General features: G+C 45.7%; 1 protein-coding gene across 8 annotated transcripts in view; it reads right to left on the bottom strand.

Moving 5' to 3' along the window:
- Positions 1-21974, bottom strand: part of PRR14 (proline rich 14) — a 1002113-nt gene that overhangs the window by 878936 nt on the left and 101203 nt on the right. The window lies entirely within an intron of this gene.

The raw sequence follows: 21974 nt of genomic DNA, 5'->3' as shown, positions 1-21974 counted from the left end.
CCTGCCTGCTGTGCTGCCCAGTGCCCTCTCATGTAACAATCAGGCTAGTCTAACAGTATGCTGCATCTCAGCTACCACATATGTAAACAGCACATAACACTAATGAAATCAGTCCATGCTGCGTACCCTCTCCCTTCAGAACACCTCACTTTTTTCTGGGTGCTTTTTCATGCTGCTCCTACTAACCATTTGGTCTCCTCATCATCAAAAGCCCACTTATTCACTCATAGAAACTCCCCAGTGACAGCAACAGCTGGCCAGTGGAAGGTGTCAGACAAACAGCCTCACCAGTCATGTATGACTTCAGCAACTTTCCAGTAATGACAGCGTATTAGGAGCCCCAACCCGCCTCTGATGAGGACAAGCAGCATGCACCACTCAGGAGACCGTATACCCTTCTAAGTGCACGCTCATGCTCTAGTGGGTATACCCTTCCAAATGCACGTATATGCTCCTGTGGGTATACCCTTCCAAGGGCATGTGAATGCTCCCATGTCCAGGAAAACACGGCTGCAGTGTTTGAGATTTAGCTGCCAAACATCCGTCTCTGGTCTACCTTCTATGCTGCTATGCTACATACCTCCTTCGAGGGACCCTGGCATTGGGTGGTTCAGGTCTGCCCTCATCTCCATCTCCAGAATTCTATGCTGCTACGCTGCATACCTCCTTCAAGGGATCCTGGCATTAGGTGGTTCGGGTCTGCCCTCATCTCATCTCCAGAACAGCCATATCATGCCTCTCCCATGCCAGCTGCAACACATACCTCAACCTTTACCTGAATTTGGGGTCTCACAAGACATACACAGGGCTTTATCTGTCAATGTCAGTGGAGCTGGTGTACGACCATATATATCAAAAAACATTTGGTTCAACACTGACTAGACCAACTTAAAACCACTGCATTTCTAGCTTGTACATTCTGACGACTGCAAAACCATCATGAAACACAGCACAGTGTGTACAAGCCAGAAAAAGGCTACTAGAGTAAATCAGCTTAAGCCTCTCTCACTGCCTCCTCTCACATCTGATTAGGCTGGGAAAGAATAATCTGAGCATACAGCTTTCAGTAACATATCGGTGTACAAAGTAAAGCAATGGGTTGTGCTGACCCAGATGTATAGGAGTATAGAGTACAGAACAGTTTGAAAGTTCTCTACTGATACAGTGTGTAACAGGATCACAGAAAGTTACTAGGGTAATGGCCCTAGGGCCCTTACAAGCCTAGCCAAGTTCTTACCCTTTTATTTCCATGATCAATGCCTACTTCCCCATCCAAGAGAGACACAGGTGGAACCCCAGGAGGTGAGTTTATGGTCGCCCATCCAATCGTCCAGACTGTGTTTGAAGAGGGCCAAAGAGGTGCTCGGTTTGACATGAAGTGGGAGTCTGTTCCAAAGGTGTGGTAACCTCTGGGAGACAAATCTGTCCCACTTTAAGGTTTTATTAATGTCACACACCAGGCTAAGGCCTTTAGAGCGACTGACCCATGTACCATTTGACTTGGGTATATGCATTTCCAATAAACCAGGGTCAGAGACTGCCTTGTATGCAAGGCAGAGATCACCTCTGTGTAGACCATATGAAACAGAGTAAAGTGACCGATTTCAAAAGACCCCACATATGACAGATGCTGAAGACCTTGAATTTTCCTTGTGAGGAACCTTTGTGATTTCTCTAATTGCTGCAGGTGCTTGGAAAGGAACATTCCAAAAGGGGTGCTGTACTCAAACTACTGGCCTGATGAGGGAAGAGTACAGAGAGGTTTTAACTTTTTTTTTCTGGAGGCAATGCCCTTGCTTGTGAGACGAGCAATACAGAATGCCCTTCTTACCACTGTGGAGACATGGTGATCAAAGGTAAGGTTGCTGTCAAGCTGTGTGCCCAGGTCTCTCACCACCAAGTACACAGTGAAGATGTTGCTATTGATGTGGCAATTAGCAGGAACATCGCTTTTACCGAAAGGAACAAGAATACATTTTTTTGCATAGAGTTTAAGGCCATGACTTTGGCACCAATCACTTGCGTTTGTAAGATAGGATGTTGACATCGTTTAGAGATTCTATGACCACTCTCAATTTGCAGTCATCAGAAAACGTTTAGTCAGCCAGAGACCTTTAGTCTTCAGAGACATAGATTCCAAACAGTAAAGGTTCCAGGACTGATCCCTGTGGAACACAGGTCTGCTGTTGGGATGTGGATTCCCTTATTTTGATTATCTGAGTTCTATCAGTGAGACAGTTGGTGACCCATCTAATGACATAAGGGTTGATGCCTAGTTGGGTGAGTTTGTCAATGATGTCTAAGTGAAGGATAGTGTCAAATGCCTTGGCTAAGTCCAGGTAGGCTGTATGCACACCCTTCTCTTCGTCCAGGGCCTTGATGACTGTCTACAATAATCTACAATAAGTCCACCAGAATTAACAGGCATGATCTCTCTTTGACAAATCCAAACTGAGAAGTATTTGGAGACCACCAATATCTTTGCTGATAAGGTCCATGATGATTCGCTCCATGGCCTTGCAGAGAAGGCTAGTCAGACTAACAGGTCTATAGTTCCCAGGGTCAGGGGTAGCACCACCCTTGTGCAGGGGAATAATGGGGGCAGTTTTCCATTTAAATGGTACAAAGGTGGTGCTTAGACTGACTGAAGAAAGTACCCAGTGGTGTTGCTAATTCATGTTGGAGCCCATGTAGGATGCAGCCTGGGATGTCATCAGGTCCCACAGATGCTGTGTTTACAACTTAGGTAGGGGACACGTAGTAGGGATGTCATGGGGTACTGTGGTGGGGACAGGGGAGTGTAGTTTTCACAGAACCTGTCCAAAGGCTCAGTCTATGTGGTATCATTAACTACCAGTTCATCACAAATCTGGGCCTTTCCTTTTAGGTTACAGATGTAACCACAGAATGCCTTGTGGTTGTCTTCTGTTGAGGAAGCTAATTTGGACTTATAATTTGCTTTGGAGGACTTCACAAGAAGTCTTATTTGCTCGTTTAAGCTGAGGAAGAAGTGTTTCCAGTTTAGGAGGGCTCGGTCCCTCTTACTCAATCAGCAATTTCTACCTCTTAAAGCCCGTTAATTAGCTGTCCATCAGGCAGGATTGCTCTTCCTTGAGGAGCTTGTTTTGGTGTTATCTCAGGTATGACCGAGTCAATGAGCTTGGCATACTTGCCAGTTCCATCTCAGGGAAGAGGTGCAGTGAAGCTATTTATACCATCCTGTAAGAGGTTATAACCTGCTCTAGAGAAGTTTTTTTGGTTTAGTTGCTACTGGTGGGGGGGGGGGGGGGTCAGGTGTGACAGCTACTTCAAATGAGACAGATTTGTGGTCAGACCTCACCAGGGAGGACCACATAGTGGGGGTGCTACAGTGGTCCACCATATTGGTAAGCACCCGATTCAGGATGTTGGCATCCACTATGGGGGTGTCAACCAGCTGGGCAAGGACATTGGAGATAACGAAGTCGAGGACCCTTTGGGCAAGTGAGTTTGAGCACAAGTAAATTTACCCAGTCAATGGATGGGTAGTTGAAGTCACCCAAAACCATGGTGTTCAGATTCATCTTGATAGACTCAAGTAGATTCAAATAGGCAGAAAGGGTGTCCTGATTCATGGAGGGATCTTGTAGCTGGCAATGACTTGAATAGGTGTCCTACCAACAGTTAATTGCACCTGAAGCTTCTCCAGGGAATCCCACTGTTTAACCAATCTGGAGGTGTGTTTATCTTTAATGAATATTGATACACCACCTCCTTTAGTTTTCATGCCTTCAGTTTGAGGCCTGAACGTGTGGAAGGAGGTGTAACCTGGTATGGGTGGGGTGCTCTCCACAGCCTTGAACCAGGTCTCTATGAATACACAAATGACTGCGTCTTCCAAAGTGAGGACAACTTCCAGTGAGTGCACTTTCGTGTTGAGACCCCTAGCGTTTAGCAGCATAACCTTGAGGTTGTTTTTAGCTGGAGTTTTTACGTTGGGAATTTTGTTCTTGAGACACTGTCTAAAAAAGGCACTACAGGGGTGGTAAGTGCCTTAGCCAGTAGACAAAATCCCAGGGTTGACAGATAAATACCACCTCTGGCAAAGCACAGAGGTCTGTCAATCATGTCATCGCAGGCTGATAGATAGTGGATCCCCTTAGAATGACACCAGAACCCAAGTCAATTATTGACGTCAATCATTTTCTGTTTTTATTGAGGCATCATCCTACATGAAGGTAAAATGCTGGGTAAGGCTAGGAATATACCTGCCTTAGACGCACAGTCTGAGAGTTCAGTCACGTGTCTCTTCGTATAGTCTAGAGAGGTAGGTCTCAATTCCTTCATACCAACATGGACTATGAAGGAGTCTTAACAGTACCTGCTGTTGAGAGACTTGAGTGCGTGTGTGATATGGCGTATCCTGCCACCTGACAGACAGCTGACAGTGACCTTTTCCTTATCCAGCTTGGTGAGAGGGACATCAGTGTGTCTCACGATGGAATCACTTATGACTAAAAGGTTTGACTTTGTGTTTTGCCTTTAAGGTTTGACCGGTGAGACACTGTTGAGTGAGCTATTATATGTAATGTGTTCTACAGAGGAAGTATTATGTGTAGTGTGCTTGTGTTTCTAAGGTCTCTGGTGTTTAGGTATGTTTCTAGTGGGAACCTCTACATATGTAGATATGTGTGATGTGGGTTTGGGTGGAGTAGGGGGTGAGGTGTGCGCATGCTAGCAACATGCTCATTGTCATATGTACTGACTGGTGTGCGACAGAGCATGGATTCAAGGTTCTTACTATAGCTGCATCTCTTACATGTAGTGTTTGTGTGGACTAGGAGTAAAGGGTTGTCAGTGAACATGAGGCAGTTGTTAAACTGCCTCAGGATGCCCCTTATCAGCCAAGCTGGCAGGAGAAATTGTCCGTCCACAGTGATAGGTAAATTTATATGATCAAGAAAAAGATGTCATACTAAGGAGTGGCTAGTGGGCGAGAGGTGTGTTTCTACCTCTGAGGCTAGGCTTAGTGTTCCACCTGACAGTAGAGCAGGGCTGTGACAAACCTCTGGAGGATCACAAGCAAAGTGCCAAGGAAAAATTTAACAAATAAAACATTTGCGTGCACAAACAGCAACAGTAACCACAGCCATGCGGCAGTACATGATGGAGTGCTACACACAAACAAGTGCAAAGGTGGGACTGAAATAAAAGAAAATACCCTTTTAAGCGCAAAATAGCCAGTAAGAATGCTCTCTCTCTCAGCTCTACTCCAATCACCCACAATTAGATGGGACCCACACACACACAGAAGCCAACTGAAGTTTGACTGTAGAGAAACTAGCCCCTTGTTGAAAAAGAGAGGCCAGGAACAACAAAATGTCCGAAACAGAAGCTAAAAATGGAGTTAGGCTGTTGAGCCCAAACTGAATATCTCTTATTTGCTGGAATACACCTTCTTAGTAGAAGGCTATTTAGAGAGGCCAAAACAATCTCCTTAAACTGGGAAAGGAAGGCTGGACTGGGTTATAATCATTGGAAATGGAGGTACCAAGCAGTCAGCCAAAGAGACTGGAGGTTGGGAAGAGGAAGCTCCCAAGGATGGGAAATGAAACCTAGATCTGAATGTAATATCCAAGGCGGTTATTTTAGATGAGACCAAAGGAGGGAAACCACATCTGACGAGGCCAGAAGGGGGCAATGAGGATGAGATGAGTCTTCAGGCGATGAGCTTTCTGTAAGACTTTCGGAATGAGAGGAGTTGGGGGATAGGCGTATAAAAGACCCGGCAGCCAATTGTGAACCACAGTGTCCCTGGGCGACTCCCCCACTGGGGGGATCAGTGCAAAGTATTTACTGCATTTGTGATTAATTGGGGAAGGCAAACAGATCGCAGCAAGGGAGACCCCAAAGGTCGAATATCTGACTTGCTACTGACAGATTCAGGGACCACTCGTGAGAACTCTGGATAGATCTGCCAAGTTTGTCTGCTAGCAAGCTGGAACTGCTGAGAATATGCGTTGCAAGAAGAAAGCTCCTGGAAGACAATGCCCATTCCCACACCCTCATGGCCTCCATGCACAGGGGATAAGATTGTGTTTTTCTCTGTTTGTTGATGCACCAGGCCACTCAACAAGTCTTCTGTCTGAATTGCAACAGTCCCAAGAGGGAGACAGTCCTGGAAGGCTTGCAACATCAGAAGGACCGCTCTCATCTCCAGGACACTGATGTGCAATTTGGTGTATAAGGGGAAACATGTGCCATGGATAGTCCTTTCCCTAAAATGCCTCCGCACCCCAATAGGGAGCTGTTCTGTGGTCGCCATGACTTGGGATTGGGGGAAGACAAAAGGTTCTGCCTGGAAGGTCTTGAGCTTGGAGTCACCAAGCAAAGTGACATCTACAGACCTGAGAAATCGTGACCGTCATGGACATGGGATGAAGTTGAGTTGACCACTGCACTGCAAAGATCCATTGCAGAAGTCGCATATGATATCTGGCAACAGGGACTAACTGAATCACCACTGCCCTAGATCCAAGGGCTTGCAAGATTAAATGTATAAAGGGAATCTCCAAATCCAGAAGACGACATAACTGTTCCCGAATCATCTCGTCTCTGTGCAGGGAAAGAGCTGCAGTCTCTGACACAGTGTCCAGAAGGACCCCGAAAAATTCCAGGTTCTGGCATGAAATAAAATGAAACTTGGGCAGGCTGACTGTGATGCCTAGGTCCCAAAAGAGAGAGAGTATAATCCGTGGCCAAAAGAGAGAGAGTATAATCCATGGCCTAAGTGAGTTGATGCCTTTTGGGAGCCATGAGGAACCAATTGTCCAGGTACAGAAAGACCTGAAAACCTTGCATCCGGAGAAGGGCTGCTACCACTAGGGCTGCTACCACTGCCATACATTTGGTAAACATCTGGGGGGGGGGGGTGAGGCAAGTCCAAAGGGCAGGGCTCTGAACTGGTAGTGACTGTCCCTCAGGCAGAAGCACAGGTATCTCATAGAGCATCTGTCAGTTTTTATGTGATAGTACACATACTTGAGCTCCTCTGGGCATATCTAATTGTCCTTGCGCAAAAGTGGCAAAATGGACTAAACAGTGACCATCCAAAACTCTGGCTTCTTGACTGACAAATTCAGAATACTGAGATCAAGAACGGAACGTAGGTCCCCGGTTTTCTTGGGCACCAAAAAGAAACGAGAGCAAGTCCCGGACCCTCGTTGTCCTGTTTGGACATCTTGGATGGCTATTTTTTGAAGGAGGTCTTGAACCTTGGAGAGGGCCAACTCCCTTTGGCAGGGTGGAACATCCAGGAGGGTTTTTTTTGAGTTGCAGGTTTCTGAGCAAAGGGTATGAAGTATCCCCAGGATACGAAGTTTAGCACCCACTGATCTGTGGCAATATCTGCCCAAGTTACTGGCTGTAATGAGAGATGACCCCCAACTGTCTCCATGGCAGGACAGCTGGGCAGGGCGGCACTTCAGGAGCGCTGACGGGGCTTCTCCTAGAAGGGTTCCTGGGAACCCTGGTTCTGCGGACCTCCTCTGCCTCTGGGGCAGTGTCTGCTATTAAACCCCCTTTCCCGGCCAGAAGAAGAGGATTCTTGAGGAGTGTCCTGGAAGGATGACGGAGACCTGCGGAACCACAGTTTCTTACTACCCCTCTGATTCTTGGAAAAGGATTGCTGGGGAGTAGAAAACATGATCCTTACTGTGGACAGGGTCTTTCCCGCCTTCTTGTTGTGGGATAAGGCTTCTTTGACTGAGGAGCTGTCAAAAGGGGCATTAGTAAAAGACGTCTTGAAATTTCCCACAAACCCGCAAAGGCAAAGCCAGGCATGATGCCTAATTGCAATGCCCGTACCTGCCACTCGAGAGGTGGCCTCCACCGCATTAGAGATCAACTTCATCAAGGCGTTAGCTAGGAAGGTCAAAGTAAACGGCTTGAGAGAGACTAACTTAAGACTCTCCAGAGACAGCAACTCCGAAATGGAAGTGGAGAGTTCTGATACTAAATCACTTTGCAGCCGGGTAAAATGTGCCATGTAGTTTGTTGTCTTCAGTCCAAAAGTAGCCAAACACATGCTTCCCAAAGTGGTCATCACCCGAGACTCATTGTTCGGGGGGACGGACCATGGAGCTCTGTTCAGCGAGCTCCTTTTTGGTGGCTGCTGCAACCACAATGGCATCAATGGGGAAGAGGAAGACCAACCGCCTCACTCCAAGTATGTCCCCAAAGGACACCTGTTCGTACAGAAGTCTGAGGGACCAGTCTCCTTCCTCGAAATCTATGTCCTTGGTGAGGGACTTTCAAGGGGAGTCCAAGTGCCTCCTCCTGAGTGTCCTTTTCCGGGGAGGCTCCTCCACGGCAAGGCTCTGGAAAGGACTCGGAAGAGGAAGGGACCTCAATAGGGGTAATGCCTGTATGAAGGCAATCACGAGAGGGCTGACCCTGGAAGGATGATGGAGGTCTCGCCACCCAACAAAGGAGGCTGGGGGGAGGGATCCAGAGCCGAGGTAGAGGCAGCTGCCCATCCAGAGACAGTCCTCTCTATTGCCCAGAAAGCCAATGGGCTGGAAGATGCCACCCGCCTCATCCCCACTAGCCACAGACGACTGGGACAGAAGGGGACCCCAATGCAGCACCGACGTCCCCAGAAGATATCAACCCCGAGCTGTCTAAAGCAGAGGCCCTCAAAGCGAGGGAACTGTCCAAAAACTCTGGACTGGACCCGCCCAAACCGGTGACCCCTGTAGACCTTGTGAGGCCGAGGTATGGTCAGCTCAGAGGGCAACGGAGCTGAGCCCGCAAGGGACCCAGACAGTGTGAGAAAGAAGCAATACCCAACACCGCTGGCCTCTCCCTAGGGACGCTCTGATCCGGGGGAACCACACCCAGATGGGTTGGTCGGGGAGAGAGAAGTTCTGTGGATGGGTTAGGTCACCTGGACAAATGGCCAGGGGGGTGTCAACAATCCCAGCTCGATTTGGGCCTTGAGAAAGCTCCTCCTCATCTTATCCATGTCGGAGCAGAGCAGGCTCCTGGTGGAATGGGAGGATATAGAGGAATGGCCCCACCTAGCCAATGGCCTACGGTCCCTTAGGAGAAGAACAACTTGCCAGCCTCAGATCAGACCTCCCGAAAGTGACTGGGGAGTTTTCAATAATGATCAGATCCATCAAAACAGTCGGATCCGAGGGTCTTGCTGGATTCAAAGACCAAGAGGGCACTGCGGTCGGAGCCGAGGGAGGGGTCAGATCTGAGGGTTGTCTTGGCCAGATCAGATCCGAGGAACTCTGAGGCTCCAAGGACTCAGATCTGACAGGGGGAGCTGGGGCTCTCGAAGCCAAAGAGCCGGGACCCGAAGCCACAGAGGCTAGACTCGGATCCCGGGAACTATGATCCAAGAGTCTTGGCTTTTTGGCAGGCGAATCCCAAGAGGAAGAAGACTTCCTCTTGGGATCCGAAGAAGGCTTAGAAGGGGAAGTCATAGCCAGAGGACCCCCTTTCGCAAGCCCCTTAAACAAAAGTTTGTTTCTATGCTCTAGGAGAGCTCTGCGGTTGAATCCAGCGCAGATGTCACATTCAACCTCCAGATGAGACCCTCCTAGGCAGTAGACACACTCCTCGTGTGTGTCGGCATGGGGTAACTTCCAACCGCACAAGGAGCATTGTTCAAATCCTGTAGGTTTTTCTGACATACCTGCATACCACACACACACACACACACACACACACACACACACCAACCAATGGGGGGGGGGGGGGGAGGAAAGAAGGAACCCTAAGATCAGGAGGACAGGGCGGGATCCCAGGAAGAACCTAAAAAATTACTCCAAAGAGCTATCAGGAGGGGAGTTGGTCTGGAAATTGTGGCAAACTTAATCCAAGGGTTGTGGGTAGCAAGGAATCTTGGGAAGGGGAGGGGCTTGAGCTGAGGAGCTGTCACTTTTAGTGCCGGCTTGGATCTGTGGTCGGAGCCTATACCCATCCATGATCAATAATGACACTGACAGCAACAGATCAACTGGTTTTGGTGCACAAATGCTTAAGCCAGAACTGACGCACTTAAGAATAAGACAAAATAGGCCTTCAACCAGCAACTTCCAGGCAGATGGGTGTAGGCTATCCTCTCCTGTCACAAGAGTTTAGACCATAAATCCTCCTAATGTAAAGTAACTGGTATGAAACCCAAGTGCTTACACCAGAATAAAAGCACTTAGAACAACAGGCACAAAAGGCCATCACCCAGCAATTCGCAGCTCAGAAGGGCAGAGTCTACTCTCTCTTCCCACAAGAGTGCAGACCACAAACCTTATTAATGTAAAATAACTGGCCTGAAACCAAAGTCCTTTAACCAAAACTAAGACACTTAGAACAACAACTACAATTTAATCAGGCTACTAACAAGCAATAACAAAATGCAACTGAAAAATTTAAGAACTAACAGTAAAAATGAGATAAAGTAATAAAATAAGGAAGAGACACAAAAACAGTAAAAGCAGCTGCATATTTTTTTTTTTTGTAGGAAGGGACCTCACTGTACCAATAGAATGAGCTGATGCGATGGGACTGGGAAGTGTGTCCAATATCAAATTTATAGTAGAGGCGGGCAACTCAAAAGACACCAAGTTTTAAGAACACAACAATTGTGTGGGTAGGTGGGACAAAAAAATGAAGACAGAATCAGTACAGAAGTAAGACAAGTAAAGAAAAGTACAGTTTTGTACCTACCATAAATGTAGATGTCCGAGAGGTATGTATCTGCAGTCCTAACAAATGGGTTGTCTTGCCTCAGGCAGCCCTTCGGTCGGCCGGATTCCAAAGTCTGGGTCTGGCCTCGGCTGATGTCGCACTTCACCCGACGTCATAGCTGCAGTTATCCGGGTATAAAGGCATCAGCCGACGCCATTTTCCTCAGTGTTTCTTGCCCCAGATGCCAGGTACCCTCTAGGAAGGCTAAATTTGGATAAATGCAAATGTTTCCAAACAATAGAGAGCAAATAGAAATAAACATGTATATACATATATACAAACAAATACACCATAATAGATTCCCCCAGCTAGCCAAGAGATGGGCAAATACCCTAGGAGTACCACAGAGGGGAAGGAGGGTGGGTAATCCTGACTGCAGATGCATACCTCTCGGACATCTACATTTATGGTAGGTACAAAACTGTACTATGTCCTTCAAGGATGCATCTGCAGTCCTAACAAATGGGTAGAATACCATAGCCAAACTGGGGGAGGAGGTACTAAAAAGATTATGGTGTAGTTAAGATCCCTTGCAAAACAGCAGTGGCAAAACCTGCTCGGGATCTGGAGTATAAGGGTAGATTATAATGCTTGGCAAATGTATGCACGGAGCTCCAAGTAGCAGCCTCTAAAATGTCTTTGGTAGCCACTCCTCGTAAAAAGCTGTAGTAGTGGCTGTAGCCCTTGTGGAGTGAGGTCTGATGTTTTCTGGAGTTGTCTTTCCATGATAAGAGTAACAAAATCTAATGCAATTTCCTATCCATTTTGAGATTGTCTGTTTTGAAATTGCTTTTCCTTCCATTCCTGTTGCATATGCTACCAGAAGCTGGTCAGTTTTTCTATTGTTCTTGGTTCTGTCCAGGTAGTAGCGCAATTGCCTATGCACATCCAAGGTATGTAGTAGTCTTTCCCCCCTGTTCTGTGGGTTGGGGAAGAATGTAGGTAGGTGGATTGCTTGGTTTAATGATACCCTGGAGACCACCTTTGGCATAAAAGTAGGATTAGTTCTCATGGACACTCTATCCTGATGGAAGATAAGGAAGGGCTGTACTGCCATTAATGCCTGTAATTCAGAAACCCTTCTTGCTGAAGTGATTGCAAGCAGGAAAGCAGTTTTCCATGATAAGTACTGTAATTCTGCTGTTGCTGCTGGTTCAAAAGGGGGGAGTGTCAACTTTTCTAGCACAAAGTTCAAGTCCGATGTAGGCAATGGTGGCTTCCTTGGTGGTTTTACATTTTTAATTCCTCTCAGAAACTGCCTGAGTAGAGGATGAGATAAGACTGGAGGATCCATGCTGTATTCTGCTGAAATAGCTGACGCATGAATCTTAATGGAAGAGTAGGACAGGCCATTGTGGAAAAGCTCTGCTAAGTATTCCAGGATGTTAGCTATGTTTACCAGTGATACATTTTCTCCTTTAGCTGCACTCCAAATGAGATATCTTTTCCATTTTGCTGAATAAGTTTTTCTTGTTGAGGGTCTGCGAGCCTCCAAGATAATGTCTTTAACCCTTTCAGATAAATCTGGGTTATTTTGTCTTATGCAATGTTCCAAGCAGCTAGCTGCAGTGTTTTCAAGTTTGGATGCAGGGTTTTGAAGTTGTTCTGTGTTAGCAGTAAAGGAACTAGGGGTAGAGGCCATGCGTGTTCCCGAGACATACTCCTCAGTAATGGGTACCAATGCTGCCTCGGCCAGTCTGGAGCTATCAGGATGATCCTTGGGTGATCTTCTTTGATCTTCAATAGCACCTTGTGCATCAAAGGAAGAGGTGGGAATGCATATGCTGTCAGGTTTTCCCAACTGAAAGATAGGGAGTCCACCTTCCAAGCAAGTGGGTGGTATGTCCTTGTGCAGAATTTTTTCAATTGGTGGTTGTGTGGGGATGTGAATAAGTCTATTTCTGGTATTCCCCATTTCCTTGTAATGGATTTGAAGATGTCTGGATGCAGCATCCATTTGTGGGCATCCGTGGTAGTTCTGCTTAAGATGTCTGCTAGTATATTTTCTTTTCCTGGCACAAATATTGCCTGGAGCTGAATGTTGAGGCTCAGGGCCACATTCCAGAGGTCCATTGCCATCCGGCATAGAGGATATGAATGTATGCCTCCCTGTTTGTTGATATACCACATAACTGTGGTGTTGTCCGTCCTTATCAGCAATTGACCCTGTTGAAAAAATGGTCTGAATGTCTGAATTGCCAGTTTTACTGCCAGCATCTCTTTTTGATTTATGTGTAGGCTCAGCTGGTCTTGAGTCCATAAGCCTTGTATGCACTTGTCCAGCATGTGTGCCCCCCAACCGAGGTCTGAGGCGTCCGTGGTGATAGTCTGGCTTGGTTGAGGGCTGTGGAAGGGCAGTCCTTTGTTCAACTGACAGGCCTGAGCCCACCATCGGAATTCTTGCTTCAGGCATGGAATTACTGGAATTTGGGTTTCTAGGCTGTGCTTGTGCTGAGACCATAAATTCCTTAGGTACCATTGCAACTTCCTCATATGTAGTCTGGCATGTGGAATCAATATTATGCAAGATGCCATGTAACCCAGGGCTTGCAGGACTTTCCTTGCTGTAAGCTGGTTCTGCGTTGTTAATGCCATGAAATAGAGTGGTAGGTGCTTCTGCTTTTCTGCTGTGAGGAATGCCATTTGGTTTGATGTGTCCAGTTCTGCACCCAAGAAAGTTATCCTTTGGGATGGTATCAGCCTTGACTTTTTTATGTTGACCGTGTATCCCAGGGCTTGCAGTAGGTGAATGACCTTTCTCAAATCTTTTGTTAATTTGTTTTTGTTGTCCGCTTGTAACAGGCAGTCGTCCAGGTAAGGGTAAATTTGAATTCCCTGAAGCCTGCAATGAGCAATTACTGATGCCAGGCATTTCGTGAATACTCTGGGCGCAGTAGATAAGCCAAAAGGCAATGCTGAGAATTGATAATGCTCTAATCCTGCAAGAAATCTGAGGTATCTTCTGCAATTTGGTCGTATGGGGACGTGCAGGTATGCCTCCTTGAGATCTAGAGTTACCAGCCAAGACTCCTTGAGCCCAGCATGGGGAGAAGCTGCTGTAGGGTCAGCATCTTGAATTTTGGAACAATGAGATATGTGTTCAGAGCGGACAGGTCGAGAATAGGTCTCCATTGGTTTTCCTTTCTTGGCACCAGGAAAAGTCTGGAGTAAAATCCTTGCCCTTGTTCCATAGATGGTACCTTTTCTATAGCTCTCATCCTTAGTAAGTGGTCTATTTGTTCTAGAGTGTTTGTCTTTTGATTTGGAGGTAGGTTTGGCATTCCTCTCTTCCTTGGTAGAGTATGGAAGTGAAACCTGTAACCTTTGTCTATTGTCTGTAAAATCCATTTGTCTCCTGTAATGTAATGCCAGTTTACTGAAAATAAGGCTAGCTTTCCGCCTAAGGGTGCTTCTAGTTGTTCCCTGGTAGGCGGTTTCAGAGCCAAGTCACTGTGATTGTCCTGTGGAAGTGGTAGTGGCTGGATCTGTGGCAGTACTTCGCTGGTTGTTAGGCTGCCACTGACGTCCCCTGTAGGCACCTCTGGATTGACCTCTGCCTCTTGGGTGCCTATTCCTGCCTCTCTGTGCTCTGGTGGTGTCTGGAAAGGACCAATTCTTGGAAGGCCAGTTCCTACTAAACCTTGGAGGCTGGACCTGTAAGAAATCCTTGACTGTCTGGACAGATTTTGCTTTCTCTTCCACCTTCAACACTTGCTGTGCAGGGGAGCCAAACAAACTGTGTTTTATCCATGGGAGCATCTAGGAGCTTTGACTTTACATGGTCTGGTAAGGACTGCTCTTTTAACCATGCATGCCTTCTGATCACTGTACCAGTCATAACTGATCTAAAGGAAGCCTCCAGTGCATCATAGCCGCATTTTAAGGAATGATTACTGACCTGCTGAATATTATGTACCATTTCCTGACGGGACTGTCGGTCTAAAGGTTCAGGCGAGGACAGTTTTTTAGTTAACTGATCAAACAAATTCCTGATACTGAATCATGTGGAATTGACAGTTTAAGGCCCTAGCCGAAAGAGTAGCAGAAGTATAAACTTTTTTACCCCATCTCTCTAAGGCCCTAGATTCCCTTTCAGAGGGGAGGGGGTTTTTGGCAGAGGCAGCTGCTACAGCCCTGGGGCCCTGTGAAATAGTTTCAGGATCTGCAAAAGGAGCCTTATACAAGTGATAATGTGTGTGGTATCTGTCGGGCTTAGCAGGGGCCGGAGGAAGTGAATCAGGAGCAGTACAAGCATCATTAAATGCATCATCCACAACTGTAAGTACTGGAGGAATGGCTAAAGGCCTATGCTGTGGCAAATGCAAAAAGGTCCTAAGCCTTTTCCTAGAGTCTGAAAAATCCTGGCCCTGCCATTGAAATTGTTCCCTCATAGCATGCAAGGTTTCCCCAAAAGAAAATTCCTCAGGAGGAGAGGCAGAAGGAATGGAGTCTTCTGCATCAGAGTCCTCATATGGAGAATAAGGGCCTTCTGGAGGGTTTGAATTTTCTGAATCATCAGAAGAGTAATCTGTAGAAACTGGCTCAGGGGGCTCTGCTCTAGGCCTCTTCTCTGGAGGGGGGGTGAGAGGCCCTGTCAGGGTGAGGCTGGGATCCCCTTATCAAAGAAATGAGATCCTCTGCTAGACTAAGCATTTGAGTACTAGAGTTAGGCCTGTGAGAGGCGGTTTTAGCAGGCACGGTCTTTGTTGATTTTGCTGCTATAGCCCTGGTAAAAGCCTTAATTGACATGGATGCAGGGGGCCTAGCAGCTCCACGTGCAGGAGTAGATATATCTAAAGGGATAGTATCCGATAAATCCTGAGAACCTGTAAGAGCAGGTGGAATTTCTGTAGCAGATTCAGCCATGCTGGATGAGGCCTTAGGAGGCAAGCTTTCGGCCGAAGGAAGAACCGAGGACTCGATTTCAGCCGAAACAGAGACACTCGCGGTTGACTTAACTGCGGTTTCAGCCGAAACCGCGGACCGCGAGTGTCGGTCCTTTTCCTTACGCTTTTTAGCTAATTGTGAAGTCGGAGTCTCCGACGGCATGTTGTAAGCAAAAGCGGAGCCGAAAAACTCCTCTGCAAACTCCGACCGACGTCTAAGTGTCCGTCGGTTGAAGGAAGCACAGGCTAGACAAGCTGCTACGTCGTGGTCTGGGCCTAAACAAGGTAGGCAGTAAGAGTGGAAATCTTTATGAGGTATTTGTTTCCCACAAGTTAAACAGTTATTCACTTTTTCTGTCATCGGCTGAGGCAAGAAAGAGTCCCCAACGGGGTACTTAGCTTTTTAGAAGTCTTCGGTAGTAGCAATCTCTGGTTCTGACCGACCGGCACTTGCGAACAGCTTCTGCTTCGGGCGCCACGCGGCAAGAAAGACTGAGGAAAATGGCGTTGGCTGATGTCTTTATACCCGGATAACTGCAGCTATGACGTCGGGTGAAGTGCGACATCAGCCGAGGCCAGACCCAGACTTTGGAATCCGGCCGACCGAAGGGCTGCCTGAGGCAGGACAACCCATTTGTTAGGACTGCAGATGCATCCTTGAAGGACATCCTTGAAACTTAACCCTGAGATACGTTCAAAAAACACAGCTATTGCAGAAGTTACAAACTGCAACCTAAGAGCAGCACAGGATTGTGGAATATCACTGAAACAGAGCACAAAAAATATAAGTATACAAAACTGATACAAGTATATATCAGCTTTGGATTTCCAAATGGCTGTAGAAGCAGTACTTCTTGTAGCCAACCACAGGTGAAGGCACAAAAGAACAGAAACTTACAGAATGAATTCCTTTATACCATCAGATTGAAAGGCTTTTCTAAAGTTATACCTTCAGGGCAATCAAGATAGAAACAAAGAGCTATAGACCAACATTTCACACCTAAATAAAAAGAAGACTGAATCAAAACAGACAAGTAAAAAACCTAGGAACTTAACTGAGTTAAACACACAAAACACAGCTATTGCAGAACACTTTAAAACTACAACCTTAGAGCAGCCCAGGATTATTAAATATCACTGAAACAGAGCAAAAAGATGTACTTTATCAGCTTTTGGATTTCCAGAAATGGCTTTAGAATATGTAATTCTTGAAGTAATGTAAGAAATGTTTAACTTTCCACAACGATTAACTTATTTAATCAATCAAGTATGTAAATGCAGACAAGCACACATACATATAGACATTGGTGCACCAACCAATGTCCAAAATAACCAGCATTTCCTTTTTAAGAGAGGTAGTCCCACACAGCTGCAAAGGCAAACTTTTCTTATAAACTATTTAATGCAATAATGGACAATTTTCCACTTATTTAAAGCAAATGGAGCAGAAAAATCACCCACCTCAGTCCCTCAGAGTAACTGGCTAGCCAACAGCATCATAAAGTTATTGTAAACTGAAATGATGCATTGCAAGGTCACATGATACAGTAGGAAGAAAAACAAACGCATCAAAAGATTACTTTCTTTACGGGGACTACTGTAATCTCAACTACCTGCTAGCAAGTCTGCAAGGTATGTAACATATCTGATAAAGTCACTATACAGAATATCAACAAATGTACGGGGGGGTTAAGAGGTAGCAGCTTCCCCCTTATAATTAAAGTTAAGCATTTAAATAATGTGAACTGGCATACTACATGGCAATCAGTTTCAGTAAGCTTTAGAGGAATGGTACAATCATTCTATACAACAAGTAGAAGTTCATGTCACTGCCTCGTATGCAGTTTTGATTGTGAAGAGATGTCAGCTGCAATGAAGCACATTTTAAAAATGCAACATCATTAAAGGTTTCTAAACAAAGGAAGAGATAAGATGACTGGCAAATGCCATACATGGTTGCAGTTACTAGTAACCAATACACTTGACAAGGCAGTTCAGCAAGTTTCTCAATCATTCAGTGGACAACTAAGCCAGAAGTGATAGCACGGTGATCCAATCATGTTAAACAAGATGGTTGCCAAACCACACACCTTACAGGACATGAACCTGGGGCTCAGATTAAGACAAACTTCAGATGTCACGTAAATGTAGTACTTACTCTTCTTTCTAGAGAATTCTGCAGTAGGAATAACACCTAAAAGGCAGAATCACAAGTAATAAATATGACCCCCAGGAGGACACATGGCAGTTAAGCCAAGTCACCACCATTCAGCTCTACTCTATCAAGCACTTACCAGGGAAATACCTATATCCAGGAAAGTGGACATCAGGATACGGGGTATCCATTTTTATGCATGAATCAGACATTGCTAATACATGTGGTGACAGAGATTATGAAGGACTGAATTCATTTCAGTTTGTTTAGCATGTTCCCAGTATTAAAGTGTCTTATTTTGACAAAGTGATTGTATACAAGGGGACTTGCTGGGAGCCACAATGTTTGAGGGATATCAGATGCAATCCTAGATTAGACTCTAGATCGCTACGAAATAGGATATGTACTAGTGACATTTTTCTAAATGTAAATCTGCAAAATTTAAGGATGGGAACAATGCAGGAAGTGGGTTTGGCGCTTTGCTTGGGGGGGGCACGGTAAGAGTGGTTGTAGGAGTGGGGTGACCTGGAAGGTTTGAGGGATGAAAGTGTAGTTGTGGAAAATGTTTCCATAACAGTAAGATGTCCCTTCTCTCTTGACTGCTGCAGTATTCTTCACTTGAAGGGATCTCCTGCCAAGGACAGCCCAAGATCCAGCCAGCATACCAAAGCCTTTAGATCTTATAAGCACCACATGTCACATGTATGCTCTTTGTGTAGGATATAGGGCTTAAAAGTGATGTACAGATACAAATACTCAAAACTGAATTGCCTCAGGAGGATCAAAACACCCACAGTGACAAAGGACAACATGCACATCCATCATATTTGTCTTTCGGCTGTTCCCGTTGGGGGTCGCAGCAGTGGATAGCACAGTTGTGTACACTTACCATAAATGTAGACGTTCAAGTGTATTCACTGTTGCAGTCATTACATTTGGGTAATCTGCTGGCAGGTTGCCCTCAGTCGGCCTGACTAATAAAGTCTTGGGTCCTACGTGGATTGCAGTCTCCTCTTCCATTACGTCAGGTTGTCAAGGGTATAAAAGATGCAGAAAATGCCATTTTATTCAGTTTTTCTTGCCCCAGATGTCAACTACACCACAAAGGCTTTAGAATATAGTGAAGGAAAGAAGTTATAGAAAAGGGGGATGGTGGGGGGGGTAACCTGGACTGCAACAGTGAATACACTCGAACATCTACATTTATGGTAAGTGTACACAACTGTACTATGTTCTTCGTGTTTCACTGTTGCAGTCATTACATTTGGGTAGAATCCCAAAGCTATGGCTGGGAGGATGGAACTAAACAGCATTAGGAGTGGCTATAAGGCCCTGCAGAACTGCAGTGGCAAAGCCTGCCCTGGATTTGGAGAAGAGAGGCAAATGATAATGCTTTGTGAAGGTATGAACATAGGTCCAAGTAGCAGCTTCTAGAATGTCTTTGGTTGGAACTCCTCTGAGAAAGGCTGCTGAGGTAGAGGCAGCCCTGGTGGAATGTGACCTCATTCCCTTGGGCACAGGTTTACTATGGTGTAAGCAGCAGAAATGAATGCAGTGGCTTATCCACTTAGAAATTGTCTGCTTTGATATAGCCTTCCCCTCTGATCCTGAAGCAAATGCCATCAGTAGTTGCTCAAACTTTCTTTGAGATTTGGTCTTGTTTAAGTAGGATCTTAGTTGTCTGTGTACGTCCAATGAATGCAGAATCCGCTCCCCCTTGTTCGGCGGATTTGGGTAAAATGTTGGCAGGTGAATAGTTTGGTTAAGAGCCACACTGGATACCACCTTAGGCATAAAGGAAGGATTGGTCCTGAGGGACACCCTGTCCGAGTAAAATGTAATAAAAGGCTCCACAGTAATGAGAGCCTGTAGTTCTGAAACCCTTCTTGCTGAAGTGATTGCCAAAAGGAAAGCTGTTTTCCAAGATAAAATGTTTATATCCGCAGTAGCTGTTGGTTCAAAAGGAGGCAGGATGAGTTTTTCCAGCACAAAATTGAAGTCCCATGCAGGAGTTGGTGATCTTCTGGGAGGCCTTAATTTTTGGCCCCTCTAAGATACTGCTTTAGCAGAGGATGAGAAAAAATGGGAGGCTCCGTGTTGTAAAGAGCCGAGATGGCGGAGGCATGGAATTTTATTGAAGAAAAAGATAGGCCCTTGTCAAGCATCTCAATCAAGTATTGTAAAATCTGATTGATATTTGGTATTGCTGTGTCCGTTCCTTATGCTTGGTTCCAAGCACAGAATCTCTTCCATTTATCAGCATAAGATTTTCTAGTACTAGGCCTTCTGGCTTACAAAATGACATCCATCACAGATTTACTGAGAGGTGTTGTTTGAATGATTAAATGATCAGCCATGCTGTAAGGTTCAGAGGTTGGAGCGGAGTGTGCAGAATTTGATTGTTCTGCTGAGACAGTAGATGAGGTATTTGAGGCAAGTACCATGGACATATTCCTTAGAATTCGGTACCAGTGCTGGCGAGGCCAGTCTGAAGCAATTAGGATCATTTTTGTTTTTTCTTGTCTGACCCTAAGACCTTGGAGAGAAGAGGCAGAGGGGGAAAGGCATAGACTGATAGGTTTTTTCCAACTGAAGGATAAGGCATCCACTTTCTATGCTTGTCTGTGATAAGTCCTTGTTCAGAATTTGTCCAGTTGATAATTTTGGGGATAGGCAAATAGATCTATGTCTGGGCTCCCCCATTTCTGTGTTACCATGCTGAAGATTTGTGGATCCAGTTTCCACTCGTGCGGGTCCATAAGATTTCTGCTTAGGTCGTCTGCCAGAGTATTTTGTTTTCCTGGTAGGAATCGAGCTTGAAGATGTACTCGGTAAGTTAAGGCTGTGTTCCACAATGCCATGGCTAGTCTGCAAAGGGGGTAGGAATGTGTACCCCCCCTGCTTGTTTATGTACCACATAACCGTGGTGTTGTCCGTCTTTATCAGTAGTTGTCCTGGATGAAGTAAGTCCTTGAAGGCTGTCAGAGCATTCTGAACAGCTAGCATCTCTTTCTGGTTGATGTGCAGATGCATTTGTTTTGGGCTCCATATGCCCTGAATGCATCTCCCCGCCAGGTGGGCTCCCCAAGCATAGTCTGATGTGTCTGTGGGTGGCAGGGGGTAGAGTGAATGATAGTCCCTTGTTTTGGTGACATGTCTCTGCCCACCAAAGAAACTCCTGTTGTAGGCAAGGAATGAGAGGAATCATTGTTTCCAGACCGTGACAATGTTGACTCCATAAACTTTTTAGGTACCATTGAAGTTTCCTCATATGCAGTCTTGCATATAGAATTAGTAGAATGCAGGATGCCATGAACCCCAAAGCCTGCAGAATTTGTCTTGCAGATAACTGGGTTTTTGTTGCCATCTGTTTGAAGTATGTTGTCAGTTGCCTTTGTTTGTCTGGCGTAAGGTAAGCCACCTGGGCAGTTATATTGAAGCTTGCACCCAGGAATGTAATTTTTTGAGAGGGTACCAGTTGTGATTTATTTTCGTTTATTGTGTACCCTAGGCATGTTAGAAGCCTTTTTACAAATGCCAGATGTTGAAGAAGAATGTCCTTGTTCTCTGCTTGAATGAGACAGTCGTCCAGGTAAGGATAAATTTGTATGCTTCTTTGTCTGCAGAATGCAATTACTGGTGCCAGGCACTTTGTAAACACCCTGGGTGCAGTAGATAAGCCAAAGGGCAGTGCAGAGAATTGGTAATGCAAAAAACCTGCCTTGAAGCGGAGGTATCTTCTGCATGATTCCCTTATTGGGATAAGCAGGTATGCCTCTTAAGTCTAGAGTCACTAGCCAAGCGTTTCTGCCCAGCATAGGCAGTAGCTGTTGTAATGTCAGCATTTTGAATTTTGGAATGTCCAGGAAAGTGTTCAAAATCGATAAGTCCAGTATTGGAGGCCAGGCATGGTCTTTTCTGGGTACCAGTAACAGTCGTGAATAAAAACCTTGTCCTTTTTCCTGTTCTAGTACTGGTTGAACAGCCCCCATATCCATGAGGGATGTAACTTGTTTCCGAGCCTCTGCCTATTGATTTTGTGGCAGATCTGGCCAACCATTTGGAATTGGCAAAGTATGGAAATGAAATATGTGCCCCTGGGATACTATGTTTAATACCCACTTGTCCTGGCTAATTAACTTCCAATTTTGAGCATGAAGTGCTAATTTTCCCCCCAAGGGGGTTGCCAAAAGATA

The sequence above is a fragment of the Protopterus annectens genome, chromosome 10.part0, assembly GCF_019279795.1.
Source record: "Protopterus annectens isolate FY-2018-M chromosome 10.part0, PAN1.0, whole genome shotgun sequence".
NCBI lineage: Eukaryota > Metazoa > Chordata > Ceratodontiformes > Protopteridae > Protopterus > Protopterus annectens.
This window is presented reverse-complemented; position numbering and strand designations above follow the sequence as displayed.